Source organism: Amblyomma mixtum, chromosome 2, assembly GCF_055824585.1.
Source record: "Amblyomma mixtum isolate Tamu chromosome 2, ASM5582458v1, whole genome shotgun sequence".
Taxonomy (NCBI): domain Eukaryota; kingdom Metazoa; phylum Arthropoda; class Arachnida; order Ixodida; family Ixodidae; genus Amblyomma; species Amblyomma mixtum.
This window is the reverse complement of record NC_143013.1, coordinates 108,194,144-108,211,733: the sequence shown is the minus strand read 5'-3', so window position 1 is coordinate 108,211,733 and position 17,590 is coordinate 108,194,144. Positions and strand designations below refer to the sequence as shown.

The window sequence follows — 17,590 nt, the reverse complement described above, 5'->3', positions numbered from 1 at the left end:
CTAGTATATAGGTATATTGGAACGCACGTATACTAGTATATGCGGGGTGCCGCGCTATTGCTATGCGACCGATTGGGTCACGTGGTATGGCACCATGTTATGGTGCCACTTGGTTGCCATTTTATGGTAGTGGTTCACCACCTGTTTTTGTCACGTGGTATGTATCCACTGCCGCTATGCGCGGATGCCATTGCGGCCGCCATTTAAAAAAAAATTACAATGTGTTGCATGCTAACGCGACCTTGAGCAGTGCGAGTATTAAGACTAACGCTCTTAAAGAAATGCCGTACTCAGGGCGCACAACGCGCGCGAGTGAACGAAGTACGCGCGTTCGTTTCTTTATTGTTGTTTGCCATATGCCGCAAGCATGGTATAGTGCCAGAAGTATATCCCTGCTGGAATGTACTATCACGTTGGAAAGAAGCGCGAACAGAGGCGGAGCCTGGGCTCTCCGCTGTTCGCATTTATTTTAAACACGCTTTTACTTCGGTGGTAGCATAAAGATGCTAGAGTTGTCCGTGATGCATTCTAGGACGGCTCTAACGTCTTTTTCTTACCACCCAGGTAAAAACGCCCCCAAAAGAAATTCGTACAGCAGAGCGCGTGGGCGCCACGTTGTTCGCGGTTCTTTCCATCGTGATAGCACACTCGGTTTGCAACGACGTGCGCGCTGCTTTTGTTGTCTTATCACCGCCCATCGAGCACTCTCTGCGTTTCGCCAATGCCACACTCTGTCACACTTGCGAATATCTGGCCATCTTTCGGACGAAGGTGCTTCACACTTGTCGCTGTGACCCTGGATAAGCGCTCTCTTATTTATTTCTTCCGTAAGGACAAGATGATACTCCTTACTTCCGAGAGCTGGGTATCTGTCGTAAACATCGAGCCGCATATTTGTTGGTTCTCTCCATCGGTCGTACTTTTCCGATGAACGTACCGCGCTGAGCTGAAGTCCGATATCACGTAAGGCTTTTAGCTACTGCTGCTCATCTCGACAAACGGGGATAGGCTTCGGGGACCGCTGCAGCGTCACCCACGACATCCGCAAACATTTTTGCCACAGCAGTCAGACATAGCTCGCTGCAGGTGAGAGGTTCTCAATTTCATTATTCTAGTTATTTCAACATATTATTCTGCAACGGCCATACCTTTTTCCTCAGGAGTTCAGTTGTTCTCTGAACACCCTGGTTCACAACGCATCGTGGCTTTCTTTTATGAACTGCACTTAGTTTTCGTTTCGTTCATTTAAGCATGAAATGCTTTGCATGGCTGGTTCGCAAAAATTATATGCGCGCCTTTACAATCTTGAAGCGAAGCGTAAATACACGAAAAAGCGCGTTGTCTGTAGAGATCGAACGGACGCCGGCGCAGCGCTCCGCCTTAGAAAAGGGGCGCTAGCTACAAAGCAACGACCACCACACGAACAATCTGCGAACAAGTATAGCATAGGCGGATTTACAGGCTTTTTGTTAGTGGTGTGGAAGGCGAGTGTCTTATAGCGGCCTGGCGCCTCATCCTAATCGTATTGAGGAACCAAATCAATGACCATGCAAGCCAACATCGTCGGCTTGTTTGTAGAAACATCCGGAGAACAGCGTGAGCCACACCAGATCGCTGTTATGGTGAAACGCCTCTTTAAGGCCGATTCACACGACGGTCCGTTCGTCCGCGGCCCGCGCATCACGTATTCATACGCCGCTAAAACCTGGTCTGCGATCCCATGACTTTAAGCGGACGCGACGGACCAAAGGGGCAGACGACGCGCTGGGTGTACCACAGTTGCCAGGTTATTGTAAAGTGTTTGACAAGGCTCGTCGAACCGATTTTTCCTCCCGACCCGTGACTGTGCTATTGAATGAAAGAAGTCCTTTACTGAACTGCAGAGGAAGTCCTGCTGAGTGGGTGCGGCCCTTTGTTCAATTCCTCAATGGCCTGGGCCGTCTTGCTAGCCCAGTTGCCAGAGCTAGTGCACGCACCTTCGCGGGCCGCCGCTAGTTCCTGCAAGGGGAGAGGCACCTATGCTTCCTTGCTTGCCCAGTCCGCGGGCCGACAGCGCGCCTCTCAATGAGGTGACGCAGAACACGTAATGCGCGGGCCGCGGACGAACGGTTTGGTATATTGGGGTTTAACGTCCCAACTGAGGCTATGAGGGATGCCGTAGTGAAGGGTTCCGGAAATTTCGACCACCAGGGCTTCTTTAACGTGCTCTGACATCGCGCAGCACATGGGCCTCTAGAATTTTGCCTTCATCGAAATTCGGCCGCCGCGGCCGGGATCGAACCCGCGTCTTTTGGGTCAGCAGCCGAGCGCCGTAACCACTGAGCCACTGCGGCGGGGCAACGGACGAACGAACCGTCGTGTGAATCGGCCAGCCCGACGTAGTGTGAGCCCCGTGAGCATGAACCGCCGGCTCTTCTGAAAGGCGAGAAAACTTGCGTGTAGCACTTATGCACTGCTATGGGAAAGTCGCCCTGAGATTTTCACCAAACTGACCTCACACGAATAAATGTTCACTTTCTAAACTTCCTGATTGCTGAAACGCGGATTTTTTTCTTCAGCCGGCCATGCTAGCCTCACTAGGTAGCCTGAAATTATGGCATGAAAAACGGTTAATTGGCTGCGCTTCCCGTAAAAGCTGCAGTTCCGTAAGTCAGCAACGAAAACGCGCTTTGACGACTTCTGTTGTTTTGTCAAGTCACGTAGGCATTGAAAGTCGCGTTATTCAGAGGGACAAGCAGTCCTCGCATAGCTTTTTTAGAAGTCAACGGCATGCACGTTACGGAAAAATAAGGTAAACGAGTGTTTGTCGAGGGTAACGTACACAGGAGTAGTTTCGTGCTCGTACTGCTTCGCAAGGACCAATATGCCTTCGCGGACCGATTCGTCGTCTGTGCGTTATGACCCGCAGTTGCATCTTGTGTGAGCCCAAGGAGAGGGCAGGCAGCATCGGAACATACTGCGTGGCCAGTTTGAAACCTCCTTTTGCGGGCAAGCAAGAACGTATTTAAAGGGAAGTGGGGTGTGGGCGAGAAAAACACGACAAAATTTTCTGTTGTAACAATAGATCTTCCTGTAGTAGTTTAGGACCTACGAACATAAATTATTGTAGTAAAATAGGATTCCCTGTAGCATTGTGCAGTCTCCTGTCGTAATGAAAGAGCCAGTTCTGTCGCATCAACGACATCTTCGCAACAGTACGAAAAAATCTTTCGTGATAACAAGGCGACAAAAATTTCTGTCGTGTTTTGAGACCGGCTCTGCCGTATTTTTCGACTGAGGAGCCCTGGTATTTTATCAGCTATCACTGAAAGCGCAGGCTTAATTGATGCTGGATTGTCATCCACCTTCACATTTATTAGAGGAACCTGAGGAGAGATGTTTTAACAAGACGTTCGTGGCTTAGTTACGGAGAGCGGCTCTATGAGGTCTTATTTTAAGCACGGTGAGGAGAATAGGTTGCCCCAGAGCCTTTATAATTTGCACGAACTTGAATGCGAGGCTCTAGGCTTGTACACTTAGGAAATTGCAACTGTTAAGTGTCACCTTCAAAAGTTCGATACGGGACGCTTTCGAGAGGCCCGTGTACGATCACACAGCAATAGTGCTTTGCACTCTGAGGAACGAATTAGACAAGCTTTGCTTCATGAGCGTCGCCACGTACTGTGGCGGTGTCCCGGTCACAAGTACAGATGCAATAGTCGATGAGTTTGCCAATCACTACGCTCCTCTTTTTGCTGCCACTGCAAGCACGGTTGATGAGGTCCCTGTTGCGCGTTGGCTGTCTATGATAACACCGCTTTGTAAGAAGAGTGCGCGGAAATAAGAAGTCATTTAACCTTGGGGGAATTTGAAGATGAAATTGATCGATTGCCGCTTTCGAAAACCCCGAGACCGGACGGCCCCTCAGGTGAATTTTACAAGACATTTAAATCTGTTATATCCCCTGTCCTTCTCCAAATTTTTGAGACCATTAATGATGTGGTATTTTGGCCGCCGTCGTTTATCAAAAGCCACATTGTCTTAATACCAAGAAGTGATGATAAGGAAAAACTACGATTCGTTGATGGCTACAGATGGATAACGCCTTCTAATGTTGATTATAAGATTTTCTCTAAAGTACTCTCAAATCGGCTACAGCTTGCAATGTCTACTTTGATTGGACCTCATCAAACATGTGGCTTGAGGGGATGATCAATACAATCTAATCTACATGTTGCGCGGATGATGCTGCAGTACTACAGTGACACCCATGATCAACTAGCACTGCTGCAGAGTGACCTGGTAAAGGAGTTCGATCGAGTGTGCCATTCATTTCTTTTTTCCCTTTTAAATGAGGTCAATATTGGTTCAATTCTTTCTTCAGGGATACGCATTTGTTACAAGAACTGTTCAACGTGCTTGATTTTAAAGGGCTGCCGCTCACAACGAGTCTTTATTGAGTCCTCTGTAAAAAAAGGTTGCCCACTGACCCCGCTCCCGTTCGCACTATACTTTGCATAACTGTTATAAGCAGTGCAGCCGTCAGTGGTTTCCGTATTATTGGTTGCGAACTGAAGGTATTAGCTTATGCAGATGACCTCTCGTTTTTCTGCGCTGATGAGCCAAGCATCGATGAAGTTATTCGTTTAACGGATGACTTCAGTTCAGTGTCGGGAGCTCAGATTAATCGTTCTAAGAGCGTCGGTCTCTGGACTGGAATGTAGGGACCAACACATGCTGAATATGCTGGTATGGAATCGACACGTAGGTCACCCAAGTATCTTAGCGTCCCTTTGAGTGCCTATAAGAACAGTGCCCATTACTGAAAAGATTACGTGCCAGCTCTTGAGCGCTATGCTCAGGCTTTTGTGCCCCATGGTCCCGGCCGGGATCCAACCCGGGAACTCCGACTCAGTAGCTGAGTATGCTAAAAGCATTTCGTGCTTAATAGGAATATAGTAAGTTTCCCTTTGGTGTAAATGGCACCCAGAGGCTTGCCGCTCCCAGTTTCCGTTTTGAAACGCCCTTTTGTGGCCGTAAAACTTGACACCTCAATGCGTTTGCTACATTGCACGGCAACTCTTAACCGACAGAATTTTGAACAGCTCGCCTCTGCAGCTGCGTTCTTTCCCAACGTGCTCTGTTTTCATTTGTCACATATTTTGTTTTTTAGTGACTACAAAAAAGGGCCGCGTTGGTACTGAGTAGCTAGCTCCATGTTCGTATGAATTATAATGTCAAAGTTTAATGGAACAATTTTTAAGCAGAGGTTTATGCGTACGCACATGTGTCCTCCGAACCGCACCGGAAGGCCGTTTTTGCTTGTTTGGAACGAGGCCTGAGCTTGCGGCTGGTGCAGATCGATGCCTTGGATGGCCCGCACGTGATTCACCTGGGGCACCTGTTTTACTTCCTGTCGCCAGGCACAACATAAAGTATATTCCAGGTAGTGTGAACGACTCCAGCGCTCCACACTAAAAACAAGAACAAGAACAAAGCTATTGACCGAACCTGCCATGTTTCTCCTCTCATATTAAGCTTTCGCGGCAAAGAGATGGTGCACGGCACGAAATAGCTCATGTACAGCCCTGCAATTCTTTAGTAATATCCGGGAGCGTCAACCGCCCGGCGCAGCGACAGAAACAAGCGTCCACTTCTAGGCTGTTATGTTCGGTGCGAACAACCCCTGCCACGTATCGCTACTGCACAGCGGAACATCAAGCTGCTGCAGCCGCTTGATTTTACCCGGCCGCTTAACACTGCGCTTTCTTACCTTGAAAAAAAAAAAAATTCTCCTCCAACTCTGTCTGGGTGTTCGACATGAGAGTGTTAGCTACGGGAGCTTCAAGTGTTCACATAGGTGTGCTCAGGAAACGTGGAAACGATCCAAACATCCGCGGATGTTTCCCTTTAGGAAACATTTATTCTAAGAACCAAGCAGCGCCATCTAACTCACAGCTTTTGCTCTATACTATCGACATTTGCATCCACCTGCACTATAGCCCGTATACTTCCTCGTTATATCAGTTAATAAATTTTAATAACGTGTGCATTACAACACGAAGAATTGTTTGACACCATCCGGAACCCCCTGCCATAAACGGTTCGGCCGCAATGGGCGTCTTAACGTCCTCATATTGCACTGTTGGGGGGGGGGGGGGGGGGGAGGACAGGTCGTCGTTGCGAATCCCGCACAAACTTTGAACTTCATCTGAATAAGTAATTTCATCCTCAGGAACATGCCGAGTCATTTCACACAACTTGGAACACTCTATATCAAACGGATGGCCCCCAAATTTTATGCAAATGGTGGTACTGGGGGGGGGGGGGGTATCTTACTTCGATCACCGCTATACTGGCACATATATAACGTATCGAAAGTATAGATCACAATCGAGGCACTACGCGCCCACTGTTGCTATGTGATGTAGTGTGGTCACGTGGTTGCTATTTCGGTCTATTTTACTTTCACTGCAGACAGACGCGTCCTTAACAAACGTAAGCAGTCAGAGCTAACGCTCTTGAGAACACGCAGTTGAGATAAATAGTGAGCAAAATCTGAGGACAAAGTTGCAGTTAGAAATAAAAAAATGACTACGCTCGCACCCATGCTCTATGCGAAATCAGTGCACCTAAAAGAACTCGAGGTTTTCCATATCAATCCGTACCCCTCCACTACGGCATCCCAAGAAGCCAATGCGTCGTTTCGGGATGTTAACCCTTACAAATTTTAAAATTTACAACTTACTACGCGTGCACTAAGCTGCTTGTCTCGCGAAGACTAGCGAGAACGCGCATAAACGGTTTTTAAAACTCTCTCCTTTCACCCATTCCTTAATTTACGCCGCTCTCTTTCTCATTTCACTCCCATCTTCCTCCCGTCCCTCACGGCTCGGTTGAGGTGCCCACCAAGATGTGAGAAAGGGACTGCGCCATTTCCTTTCTTCAAAACCACTAATCTACGACGTACGAACCCGCCGTGGTGGCTCAGTGGTTAAGGCGCTCGTCTACTGAGCCGGAGTACACGTGTTCTAAGCCGACCGCGGCGGCCGCGTTTCGATGGACTTGTGTGAAAAACTCCAACAACAGCCTAGGCAGCGACCACTGTATTCTTAGCCTCCAGTGCGCGTTAGGACACTGCAAAAAGAAATTTCCAACAGCAATGATCACCGACTCGGATATATTTAAAAAAAAAAATTGCTGATGGTTTAACTTGGCTTAAACTTGGAGTGTAAGCGAAAGCTTCAAAACGTGTGCACGCTCCTTGTCGGTCTCTGCTGCATGCTTCCTCTTCTCGGCTCATCGTTGCCGTTTAAGCCTAGCGAGCCTCCGAGCGACTACGGCTGGGTGCTGCGGCTCTTCGTCCATTGCCATCTGCCGCCGAGACACAGCAGCGGAACGCTCATATAGCAGATTAACACAGTGCAACGGAACGAAGACAAGAAGAAATACAAAACACAGGACGGGCGCACGTCCTGTGTTTCAGGTTCCTTCTCACATCACGACGTCACTTATGACGCCACACAGGTGACCACCCATATGTCCAACTTTGACTTTGACCTTGACTTGAGCTTGAGATTGGGGTGGGCGAACCTCAACCTTGGTCTCACCTCTAAGCCTTAGTGTAGCACCCGGCTATGCACCATGGCTATACTATGGCTTGACCTCTAACTCAGCTGAAGGTCAAATATGCATGGTCCGCGATTGGAGCCCGTGGTCCCGTCGTGAAGTTTTCGCTCAAAATCCAACACCAAAAACCTAGCGCCAAATGTGGGAGCCTGTACCAATGGGCCCGCATCTACACCGAGACGTACAAGCGGCCACCACACAAACAGGTGCAGTGGAAGTCATGCCGCAAACAGATAGCCGTCTTCTTCAGCCTTGACAGACACATCGAAGTTTAGAAAACCGTTGGCACAAGCAAAAACATATTTTGAGGCTCAAACGGCGCATGACCCAACTGGCGAATGAAATCGAACAACACACTCAGGTCCTAGCCTCGCAGCAGTGGACACAAATTTGTAACCGTATGGATGGCAGTCTCGGGGTAAAAAAAACAAGGCACTTTCTTCGACACCTGCTCAATCCGGACTCTTCCAAAGATGCCGCGTTGAAGGCAGTAACCAAATTATTACACCAATTGAAGGGTACTGACGAAGAGCTCATTTTTTCCCTCAAAAACAAATACATTGCTAATACTCCCCTACCCGCGCTCTTGAATACCGCGGGAGTAAGAACCCCCAACTAGACGACAAAATCTCCGAGGCAGACGTCTGGGCAGCCCTGCAGCAGCTACACACTACCGCCGCCCCAGGAACAGATGACATAACCAATAAAACACTCCGTAACCTCGATGGGAAATCTATTACCGCCCTCACGGAGTACATGAACAGCTGCTGCAATCAGGGTCACATTCCACAACAGTGGAGACACGCCAAAATTACTTTTATACCGAAACCCGGCAAACCACGCAGCCTGGAAAACTCCGACCTAAATCCCTCACCTCCTAGGCCGGTAAACTGATGGAGCATGTCGTCGTGAACAGGTCGAGCCATGGACGATCAACAACTGTAAAAGCTTTTGATAGTGTTAAACACTTGGCAATACTCATGGGCCTCAGTAATCTGAATGTTGGAAAGATGACATACAGCTATGTCAGAGCCTTCCCTAAGGAGAGGACACCACAAATACAGTTCGGCTCAGCCAAATCTAGCACTTTCCATCTAGGCGGAACTGAAAACCCACAATACGCTGTCCTCTCTCCTTTTCTTTTCAACGTGACTCTCATTCTGCTGGCCCGTGAGCTTGGAGAAATTTCGTACCTAGAACATTCTGTGTACGCAGACAATATTACCCTCTGGACTGCTACAGGAAATTATGGCCATATTGAGGAGGCACTTCCTACCGCTACAGATGTTGTCCAGACTCATGCGAGGAGCATTGGCTTAACCGGCTCCCCGAGTAAATCGGAACTCTTGGTTTTTCGTGAAAAGCTCCGAGACTCGAATCCCCAAAGGTGATAATCACCCTCAGTGGTGCTCACATACCCGAAGTCCAAACCATCAGGGTGCTAGGAATGCTCCTACAGAACTGTGTGAGAAATAATGCGATAATTGGCCAACTCAAAGCAAGTGCCAACAGTAGGTCTGTCGTCATACACGAAGACGAAAAGCAAAAGTCGCCTGTGTGCTGTCCGATGCGAGTGCACGATAAAGATCCCCAGGTGGTCGAAATTATTCCGCAGACCTCCACTACGCCACTTCTTACATTTCTTCTTTCACTCTCCGCCTTTATCTCTTCCCTTACGGCGCGGTTTGGGTGTCCGCCGAGATGTGTGAGACAATTACTTCGTATTTCCTTTACTATAAACCAATTTTCATTTTTTTTCGGCCACGTACCCAGGGAGTCAATTGTGCGGCTTTCCTTTCGTGTACAAAGTTGTCAACACCGACGTCAATGAACGCCGGTGGCCCACTTGTTTTGGTTTGTTTGGGAAGTAAGTGGCGCAGTAACTGTCACATCTTGGTGGACACATGAACCGCGCCTTAAGGGAAGGGACAAAGGAGGGAATGAGAGAAGACATGCGACGTGGCTGCCACACCTTAACCGCTCCTTAAATTGAATGTCAAACTGCGGCGCCAGTGACCTTGTCTTCAGGAGGCCCCGAGGTCAGCAAAATCAGGATCCTAGGCATGGTCATCGAAAAGCATGGAAGGAACGGCGAAACCATCGCCCGTCTCACGGCAAAAGCGGCCAACGCTATGCGACTCCTCAAAAGAGTCACTTCCCGGAAGGCTGGCATGAGAGAGGAGAGCCTAATCAGGCTCGTCCAATCCTTCATCATCAGCCACGTCGCGTACGTTGCAGCCTACCATAGATGGCTGCAACACGAACGCAACAAAATTAATGTAATCATCAGGAGAGCGTACAAGGCGGCGCTGGGCCTGTTCGAGTCCACGAACACGACCCGCCTCTTACAACTCGGGATCCACAACACGCTCGAAGAAATAGCCGAAGCGCAACGGACCTCTCAACTGGAGCGGCTGTCCACGACCAAAGCCGGGAGGAAGATACTGGACGACCTGGGAATCGGACACTCGAACGACGCGGAGACGAAGCTCCCCGTCCCCGAAGAGTTCCGACGCCAGACCAGAATCGACCCCATACCCAAGAACATGAACCCCGAGTATAACAAGGAAAGAAGAACGGCGAGGGCCAAGGCTCTCATCGACCTGCACGCCAACGACGAGAACGCGCGGTACGTGGACGCGGCCGAATACCAACAGAACGCCTTCGCAGCGGTCGTCATAAAGGCGTCGACCGGCGCCACGAGGACGGCAGCGAGCGTGAGAGGCGCCGGAGCGGAACAAGCGGAGGAGGTGGCCATCGCCCTGGCCATCGCCGACGCAGACTGCTACACGGTGCTGAGTGACTCGAGACAGGCGGTGCGAAACTTCGCCAAAGGCCAAGTCTGCAGGGAGGCCGAGCGCGTACTACGAGCGACTAAACTGCAAGACAGAAGAGTAAGAATCAAGTGGTTGCCGGCGCACGCGGGCGACGCGTCGGAACGCAGCGCGAACCACAATGAGACGGCACACGAAGCGGCGCGAGCGCTAACCAACCGCGCCCCGGCAACACACCGTCCGACGTGGTTCGGAGCCAAGGACCGCATGACCGACTACAGCGAAATCACGAAGGCCTACCGCCTGGCTCGCAGGACTCTCCCACCCCCGCACCCGAGGCTGAGTCGAGCGGAGGCGGTACTACTGAGACAGCTCCAGACCGGATCGCTACCGAGCCCGGGACTAATGCATCGCATGTACCCCGAGACCTACCCGACCGATACGTGTAGAGTCTGCCGGAGGGAGCCGGCAGATCACACGCACATCTTGTGGGACTGCATCAGAAATCCAAAGGAAGCAAGATCAGGAACAATCCCGCCGCGGCTGGAGGCAGCAGCGAAGAGCAACGACCATGACCAACAGCTATGGGCCGTCCAGCAGGTCCTCGGGGCGCTCGAAAGGCAGGGACCCAGCGAGCCGGCAACGGCGAGCGCAGACCCGCGCCGAGTAACGGCAGCCTCGTAGACGACGTAGGACCTCGTCGGGGCGCGCGAGCGCCCAACTGCAGGCACAAATAAAGTTTACTCCAATCCAATCCAATTTCGCTTTAAAAACTATCGGTGACGCGTGGGCCAGGCCACCAGTTCCCACTGCCCACAAAACGTTCTCTGTGGTGTGGGAGTATGCTCGACGCTGAGGGCCCACTATTGGTGGACTGAGTGCTCGCCCATCAAGGAGGCCTGAAAAGGAACTCAGGATCAAATCAAACCAAATCTGGTCAAAATCCCTGCTGTCCCCAATCCCACCTAAATCCCATAACCCAATCCAACTTCCAATTTCCCATCCATTTGCCCATCCCTTCCGCTACTTCCCAGGGGAGATCAGGGGAGTCTCCCCGGGCCCGCTCCCCCGGTTGTGGGTCGCTACAGGAGCATTTTCCTTTTTATTTTATTTTTCCACCCACGGGTGGCGAAAATATATTTTGCCTACGGGCCTATTTTTTATTTTCCAATTGTGTTAAGCCTGTTGTGCGTACGCGGTGCAGGCAGGGGCATATTATTTTTATTTCCTTTTTGGTCGCCCCAACCTAACAAATGTTTCCCCCCCACCGGATACGGGCTGGTGTAGTTTTGGCTACTAGGCTTTGTCCCGGTGCAACGCCAGCAGTGGGGATGGGACGGCCGGGACCCATCCTCTGGGGATGCAAAACCCCATGGGAGTGGCAGCGACTCCCTGGCGACTGTGAGGGCCAGTCGCGCGCGTGAGGTCCGATGCCTGAGCGGAGGCAGACCTGGGTTTACACTCAGGTTGGACCCACGAAATCCGGCCCGGAAGGCATGTCCAAAGAGCGAAAGGTTTCAGATACATGCTACTTCCCTCCGCACGCGGGGGCGTGCAAGTCTGGCTACCGACGCGTCGGTTTCTGGTTACGGAGAAACCAGGTCAGCGCGGCGATTTACAGTAGCCAGGCTCTGAAACGGCGCCTCGGGGAAGCGGCCTTACGGCCGGCCGCAGGGCTACAATGGCCTTTGTGGGACGCCAGGGGATGGGGGCCTAGTACGACCTCGGAAGAGTGGTAAAAACCGTCGATGTTGTGGAGTACCGGTGGAGTAGGCTCGGGCCATCTCACCCTAAGTCACGTTCTTGGTTAGGGGCCCGGTCGCCCGGTCTTGAACACTCCCTCCTCAGTAGGAGAAGAGCAAGCTAGGAGAGAAAATAAGTGCATGGTTGGTTGGTTGGAAGCACAGATGGGTCCCCGAGGAGGTGTTAAGTCACGACGCTGAGGGCCGGGTGGCCGTTAGGCTGACGACCTAAACCTCTACTGGCTGGACCACATCACACATACTTCCGGTGTCTGAAAAACCGCGAAAAGCACTTGACGGTATGCAGCCGGCTGGTTGGAAAAGCCCCCTAGTGTCGTTGAGGGGCCCCAGGTAGCTGCTGACCCCGTGTTAGGTTTTCCTCTCTCCGACGGTCGGAGCCCGCTGCGTATGGTGGGTGGTCGGGCATCCCGTGAGTGGGGCCGCACCGTTGGGCAATCTCGATGCTCTCCCTGCCTGCCCCTGCCTTGGCGAGGCAGGCCAGCAATGGAGTCGAGATAATCGAAGGATCTGAACAAAAACCTCGCTGTCCCCATTCCGAGCCTGTCTCCCAACCCATTCCCTACAACCATTCTTCCCATCCATTTGTCCATCCCTTCCGCTACTTCCCAGGGGAGATCAGGGGAGTCTCCCCGGGCCCGCTCCCCGGGCTGTGGGTCGCTATAGCAGCTTTTCCCTTTTATTTTACTTTTCCACCTACGGGTGGTGAAATTACAATTTGCCTACGGGCCTATTCGTTTATTTTGAAGGATTGAAGGTTTGAAGGTTTGAAGGTTTGAAGGTTTGAAGGTTTATTTCCGCAACTAGGTGTTGCGAGGACAGCCAGGGAAAAAGCTGTATAGACAGCTTGAGAGGTCCTGACTTCCTCTTACAGTGCAGAATCGACGGCGGCGGAATAGGACATCAAACAAAATGTAAGAAAAAACACGTATGTTCTGTACATAGAATGATACATGTACGTTCATTAAGCAGTAAATTCTGCTTGTGAAGGAAAAAAGCCTATTCGTTTATTTTGAAGGATTGAAGGTTTGAAGGTTTGAAGGTTTATTTCCGCAACTAGGTGTTGCGAGGACAGCCAGGGAAAAAGCTGTATAGACAGCTTGAGAGGTCCTGACTTCCTCTTACAGTGCAGAATCGACGGCGGCGGAATAGGACATCAAACAAAATGTAAGAAAAAACACGTATGTTCTGTACATAGAATGATACATGTACGTTCATTAAGCAGTAAATTCTGCTTGTAAAGGAAAAAAGAACTACATTAGGTCAAAGAGCCTATAAAGGCAAACAGAGGGAGGAGAAAATAAAGGACAGCAGAACTGACAGGTGCACTCAAAATGGTAATAGCAAGAAAAAAAGAACTACACGAACATTTGGGGCAATTCTTTCAGAGAAATATTGAAGACATCAAGATTCTTGTGGCAGTACAACTGGTTCAGAAGTGTCGGTAAGGTATGCTGCAACATTTGTTTGCCATAGTTTGTGCGGCATTTCTTAACATTCCAAAGCTCTGCTGCGCGGGTATGATACACAGTTCTGCTTTGCTCTAACCCAGCAAGTGTAAGTAAGAAGTCATCATTTTTCATTATGGCGAGTTTATATTTATAGCACAGCCTATAGTTATACATGGATTTCATTGGAATAACGTTGTGTCGGTGGAAAAGGCTCGCAGTGTGGAAGAAATACGGCACTTTACATGCAATGCGTATAATACGTTTTTGTAAGACTGTGAGTTTGTTAGTATTTTCAGCGGTTGTTGTTGCCCACACCATACATCCGTAGCTGGCTATTGAAGAGTAGAAAGAGCGATAAAGTAACATGTTGACTGACGTAGGAAATTTAAAGCAATGGCGGTGCATGATACCAACTGTTCTGGAGAGTTTCTGAACGAAGTAATTAATATGGTCATTCCACGACGTATCTGCTGCCAAGTAAACGCCCAGAGTTTTCACAGACTGCACAAATTCTATTCTGGTATTGTTTAATTCAATTAGAGGAAGTTCAAAGTGTTTGTGACGTGGGTGAAACATGACGGCTGCAGTTTTACTAACGTTAATTCATAAGTGATTATCAGCAGTCCAAGTATTTATTTCTTTTAAGGTTTTATTAGCTCGATTTGCGAGATCAGCCGTTGAAGTACCCGAAAAAAAGACTAGTGTCATCTGCGTAAATTATGTACTTAGCAGTGCTATCGATGCGAACAATATCATTGATATAAAGAACAAAAAGAAACGGACCCAAAATGCTCCCTTGCGGAACGTCAGAAGCTACCGCTTTCAACTGGGAGCATTCACCGGCAATTCTAACAAACTGAGATCTATGTCGCAAGTATGAGGAAATCAGCATATGGGCTATGGCTCTAATACCGTAGTGATCTAATTTTTTAAGCAGCACAGAGTGATTAACAAGGTCAAACGCCTTTGAAAAATCTAAAAATAAACCAAGTACCATGTTTCTGGCTTCAAAATGTTTTAGTATGAATTCTTTCTGAGCAAGGAGAGCTAACTCAGTCGATCTATTTTTACGAAAAACACATTGAGCGGTAGTGATAATGTTACATCTTTCAGTGAAGCAGGATAGCCTTTTAAGAATTACTTTTTCGAGGCCATTGGAAAACACAGGTAAGATTGATATCGGGCGATAGTTTCCCCTTTCATTTTTGTTTCCTTTTTTATACACTACTGTCACTTTTGCCCTTTGCATAAGACGCGGAAAAACACCTGAAACTAAGGATAGGTTGAAGATATGGGCGAGGGAAGGTGCAAGAATGTCGATAGTAAATTTTATGGGCTGTATCTGAAAACCTGACGCATCTGTAGCTTTATTATTATTAAGCGCTAAAAATTCTGTAATTACTTCATTTACTGTAACCGGTGTTAGAAATATTATTTCACCATTTCTGGCACTCATATAGGACAGATTTACGTCGCCGCTTGATGTGTCAGCAAAGCAAAGAAAGTAGTCATTAAAGGCATCTGCTAGATCAGAAGCTTTTAATTCAATCCCTTCATGAATAATTTTTGTGGTCGGTTCGGAAGAATTACTGAAGATAGATTTTAAAACCTTCCAAACTTTTTCAGATTGTCCACCAGTTGAATTAAATCGTTTATAAATATATTGCTTTTTAGCGACGCGAAGTTGCTTTGTGACGAAGTTCCTAAATTTTTTGAATGGTTTCGGCGCTTCAGGACATCTACTTTGTAAAAACACTCAGTAAAGTTTATCGCGTTTTCTTATCAACTGCAACATGTCTTTGTCGACCCATGGTTTCTTACTTTTCTTTGAGTGGGAGAATTTCTTCAGTGGAAAGGAAGCATTATAAGTGTCAGTAAGAATCTCTAAAAAAATTTCGTATGCTTCATCAGGGTTGCTTTCCTCAAAAACATGTTCCCAGTTAACAATAGATAAGCGTTCCTTGAACTAGCATAACGTGTGATGGTTTATAACTCGATAAAATGACGTTTGATCGGGTTGTCGTTGAGAAATCGGAGCAAGATTGACAGATATGAATATTGGCATGTGATCACTCAGAGCATAAGCAATGGTGCCTGATTTCAAGCTTTCTGTTTTGGAGTTTGTTATGAAAAGATCTAAAAGTGTTTCTGATTCTGTCGTAATTCGTGTAGGTGACATAATGACATTTTCACAGGAGTGGACGTTAAGTAAAGTATTGAACTCGATTGTTGTGTTATTGTTGGCCAGCATGTCAATGTTAAAATCGCCACCTAAAATTAACTGATATTGGTTCATGTTAACGAATTCTAGGAATGAATCAAGAAATAAAAAGAGCTCAGCAGAACTGCTACCCGGTGGACGATAGCAGACACAAAATATCCTTGTGCCAGACTTGACTGCCAGGACTTCGTAATGGGGTGTAATACAACAAAATTCAGGCACCATTTCTGATTCCATAATATTCGAAACTAACATTGAAACACCACCTCCCCTTCTTATGGATCGGTTAATATAGAAACACTTGTACGTCGGAATCACATAGACTTCACCTTCACAAGTAAACCACGTTTGTCGCTTTGTGTTGTGTTCGCTTTGTCCACACGACTTTTCGTTCGCTTTGACTTTGTCAATTACGTCCACACGACTCTTTGCCCACAGTGACGGGATTTGAAGGCGCAGGCTCCTTTCCCAAGCAATGTAGCCCTAAGAAGCCGAGCACCAGGCCGGGCAATAGCTTGTACCCATTTTGAGAAAACCGGTGGGTACCCGGCCGGTGGCGGGAGTCGAACCCACCACCTCCCGAAGCCGAGGCGGGCGCTTTGCCACGAGGCCACGGCTGCGGTTTGAGCGCCCGTCTCGGCTGCGGGAGGTGGTTGGTTCGAAACCCACCGCCGGACACCCACCGGTAAAAATGGGTACAAGCGTCCCCCGGCCTGGCGCTCGGCTTCCTTTAGAGGTGTACGCTTGGGAGAAGCTCCGTAAACCCCGCCGTGCCCCTTGCGGGCCAAGCCCAGTTTCGAACAACCTCGCAGCCTGCTAAAGGTGGTAGGTACCCCTCGGCCAACGCGGTGCGAACGCGAGCAAAGCCCCAACGCTGGCACTGGGCGCACGCACGCCCTAGCGCAGCGGCCTTTCTCTCTACGTGAGGAGAAAGAAAGCCCCTCCGCAGGGAAAACCTCCCTCAGCGCCACGGTGTTGTACACACACACCGTCCTGCAGTTCTACCCACAAAACGGCCCAACTCTCGCACTGTTCCGCTGGCTCACCGCAGCAGCATCAGCAGCAGTCATAAAAAAACCGCAGTCGTGGCCTAGTGGTCTGGGCGTCCGCTTCGGCTGCGGGAGGTGGTTGGTTCGAAGCCCACCGCCGGACACCCACCGGTAAAAATGGGTACAAGCCACCCCCGGCCCGGCGCCCGGCTTCTTCAGGGGTGTGCGCTTGGAAGAGGCTCCGTAAACCCCGCTGCGCCCCTTCGGGGGCAACCTAGTTTCGAGCACTCAGCCTGCAAAGGTGGTTCGTGTTTCACTGCAAAGTGAAGAGTTCCGACTCAAAAACTCGTACGCTCTAACCAGCGTGTCTCAAGACAAACACTGTAAGCGATCCTTCGTACCGAAGAGAAAACTTCAGAGTATCACAGCTGACTAGACAGTCCGGTTTTTCCGGCTGTCTGACGTGCGAGAAAAATAGCGGCCACGGCCTAGTGGTTTGAGCGCCCGTCTCGGCTGCGGGAGGTGGGTGGTTCGAAACCCACCGCCGGGCTCCCACCGGTCAAAAGGGTACAAACGTCCCCCGGCCTGGCGCTCGGCTCTCTTTAGGGGTGTACGTTTGGGAGAAGCAAAAACCACGGCCACGGTAAACCACGTTTCAGAAAACAACAACATTGAAACGAGTTTCCACTTTTCTGAAAAAACAGTCAAGTTCTTCTTGCTTATTTCGACCAGATCTGAGATTAACATGAATACAAGAGCAACAATAAGGATTATCAGGCTTAATGAA

At 49.3% G+C, this 17,590-nt stretch overlaps 1 protein-coding gene across 2 annotated transcripts in view; it reads left to right on the top strand.

Moving 5' to 3' along the window:
* The first annotated feature begins 960 nt into the window (after positions 1-960).
* The window catches only part of LOC149360509 (sodium-coupled monocarboxylate transporter 1-like), a 69,393-nt gene continuing 52,763 nt past the window's right edge, over positions 961-17,590 (top strand). For both annotated transcript variants that reach the window (XM_089572362.1, XM_089572361.1), the window contains exon 1: positions 961-1,086. The gene's annotated coding sequence lies outside the window, so the exon portion shown is untranslated. The remainder of the gene's footprint in view (positions 1,087-17,590) is intronic.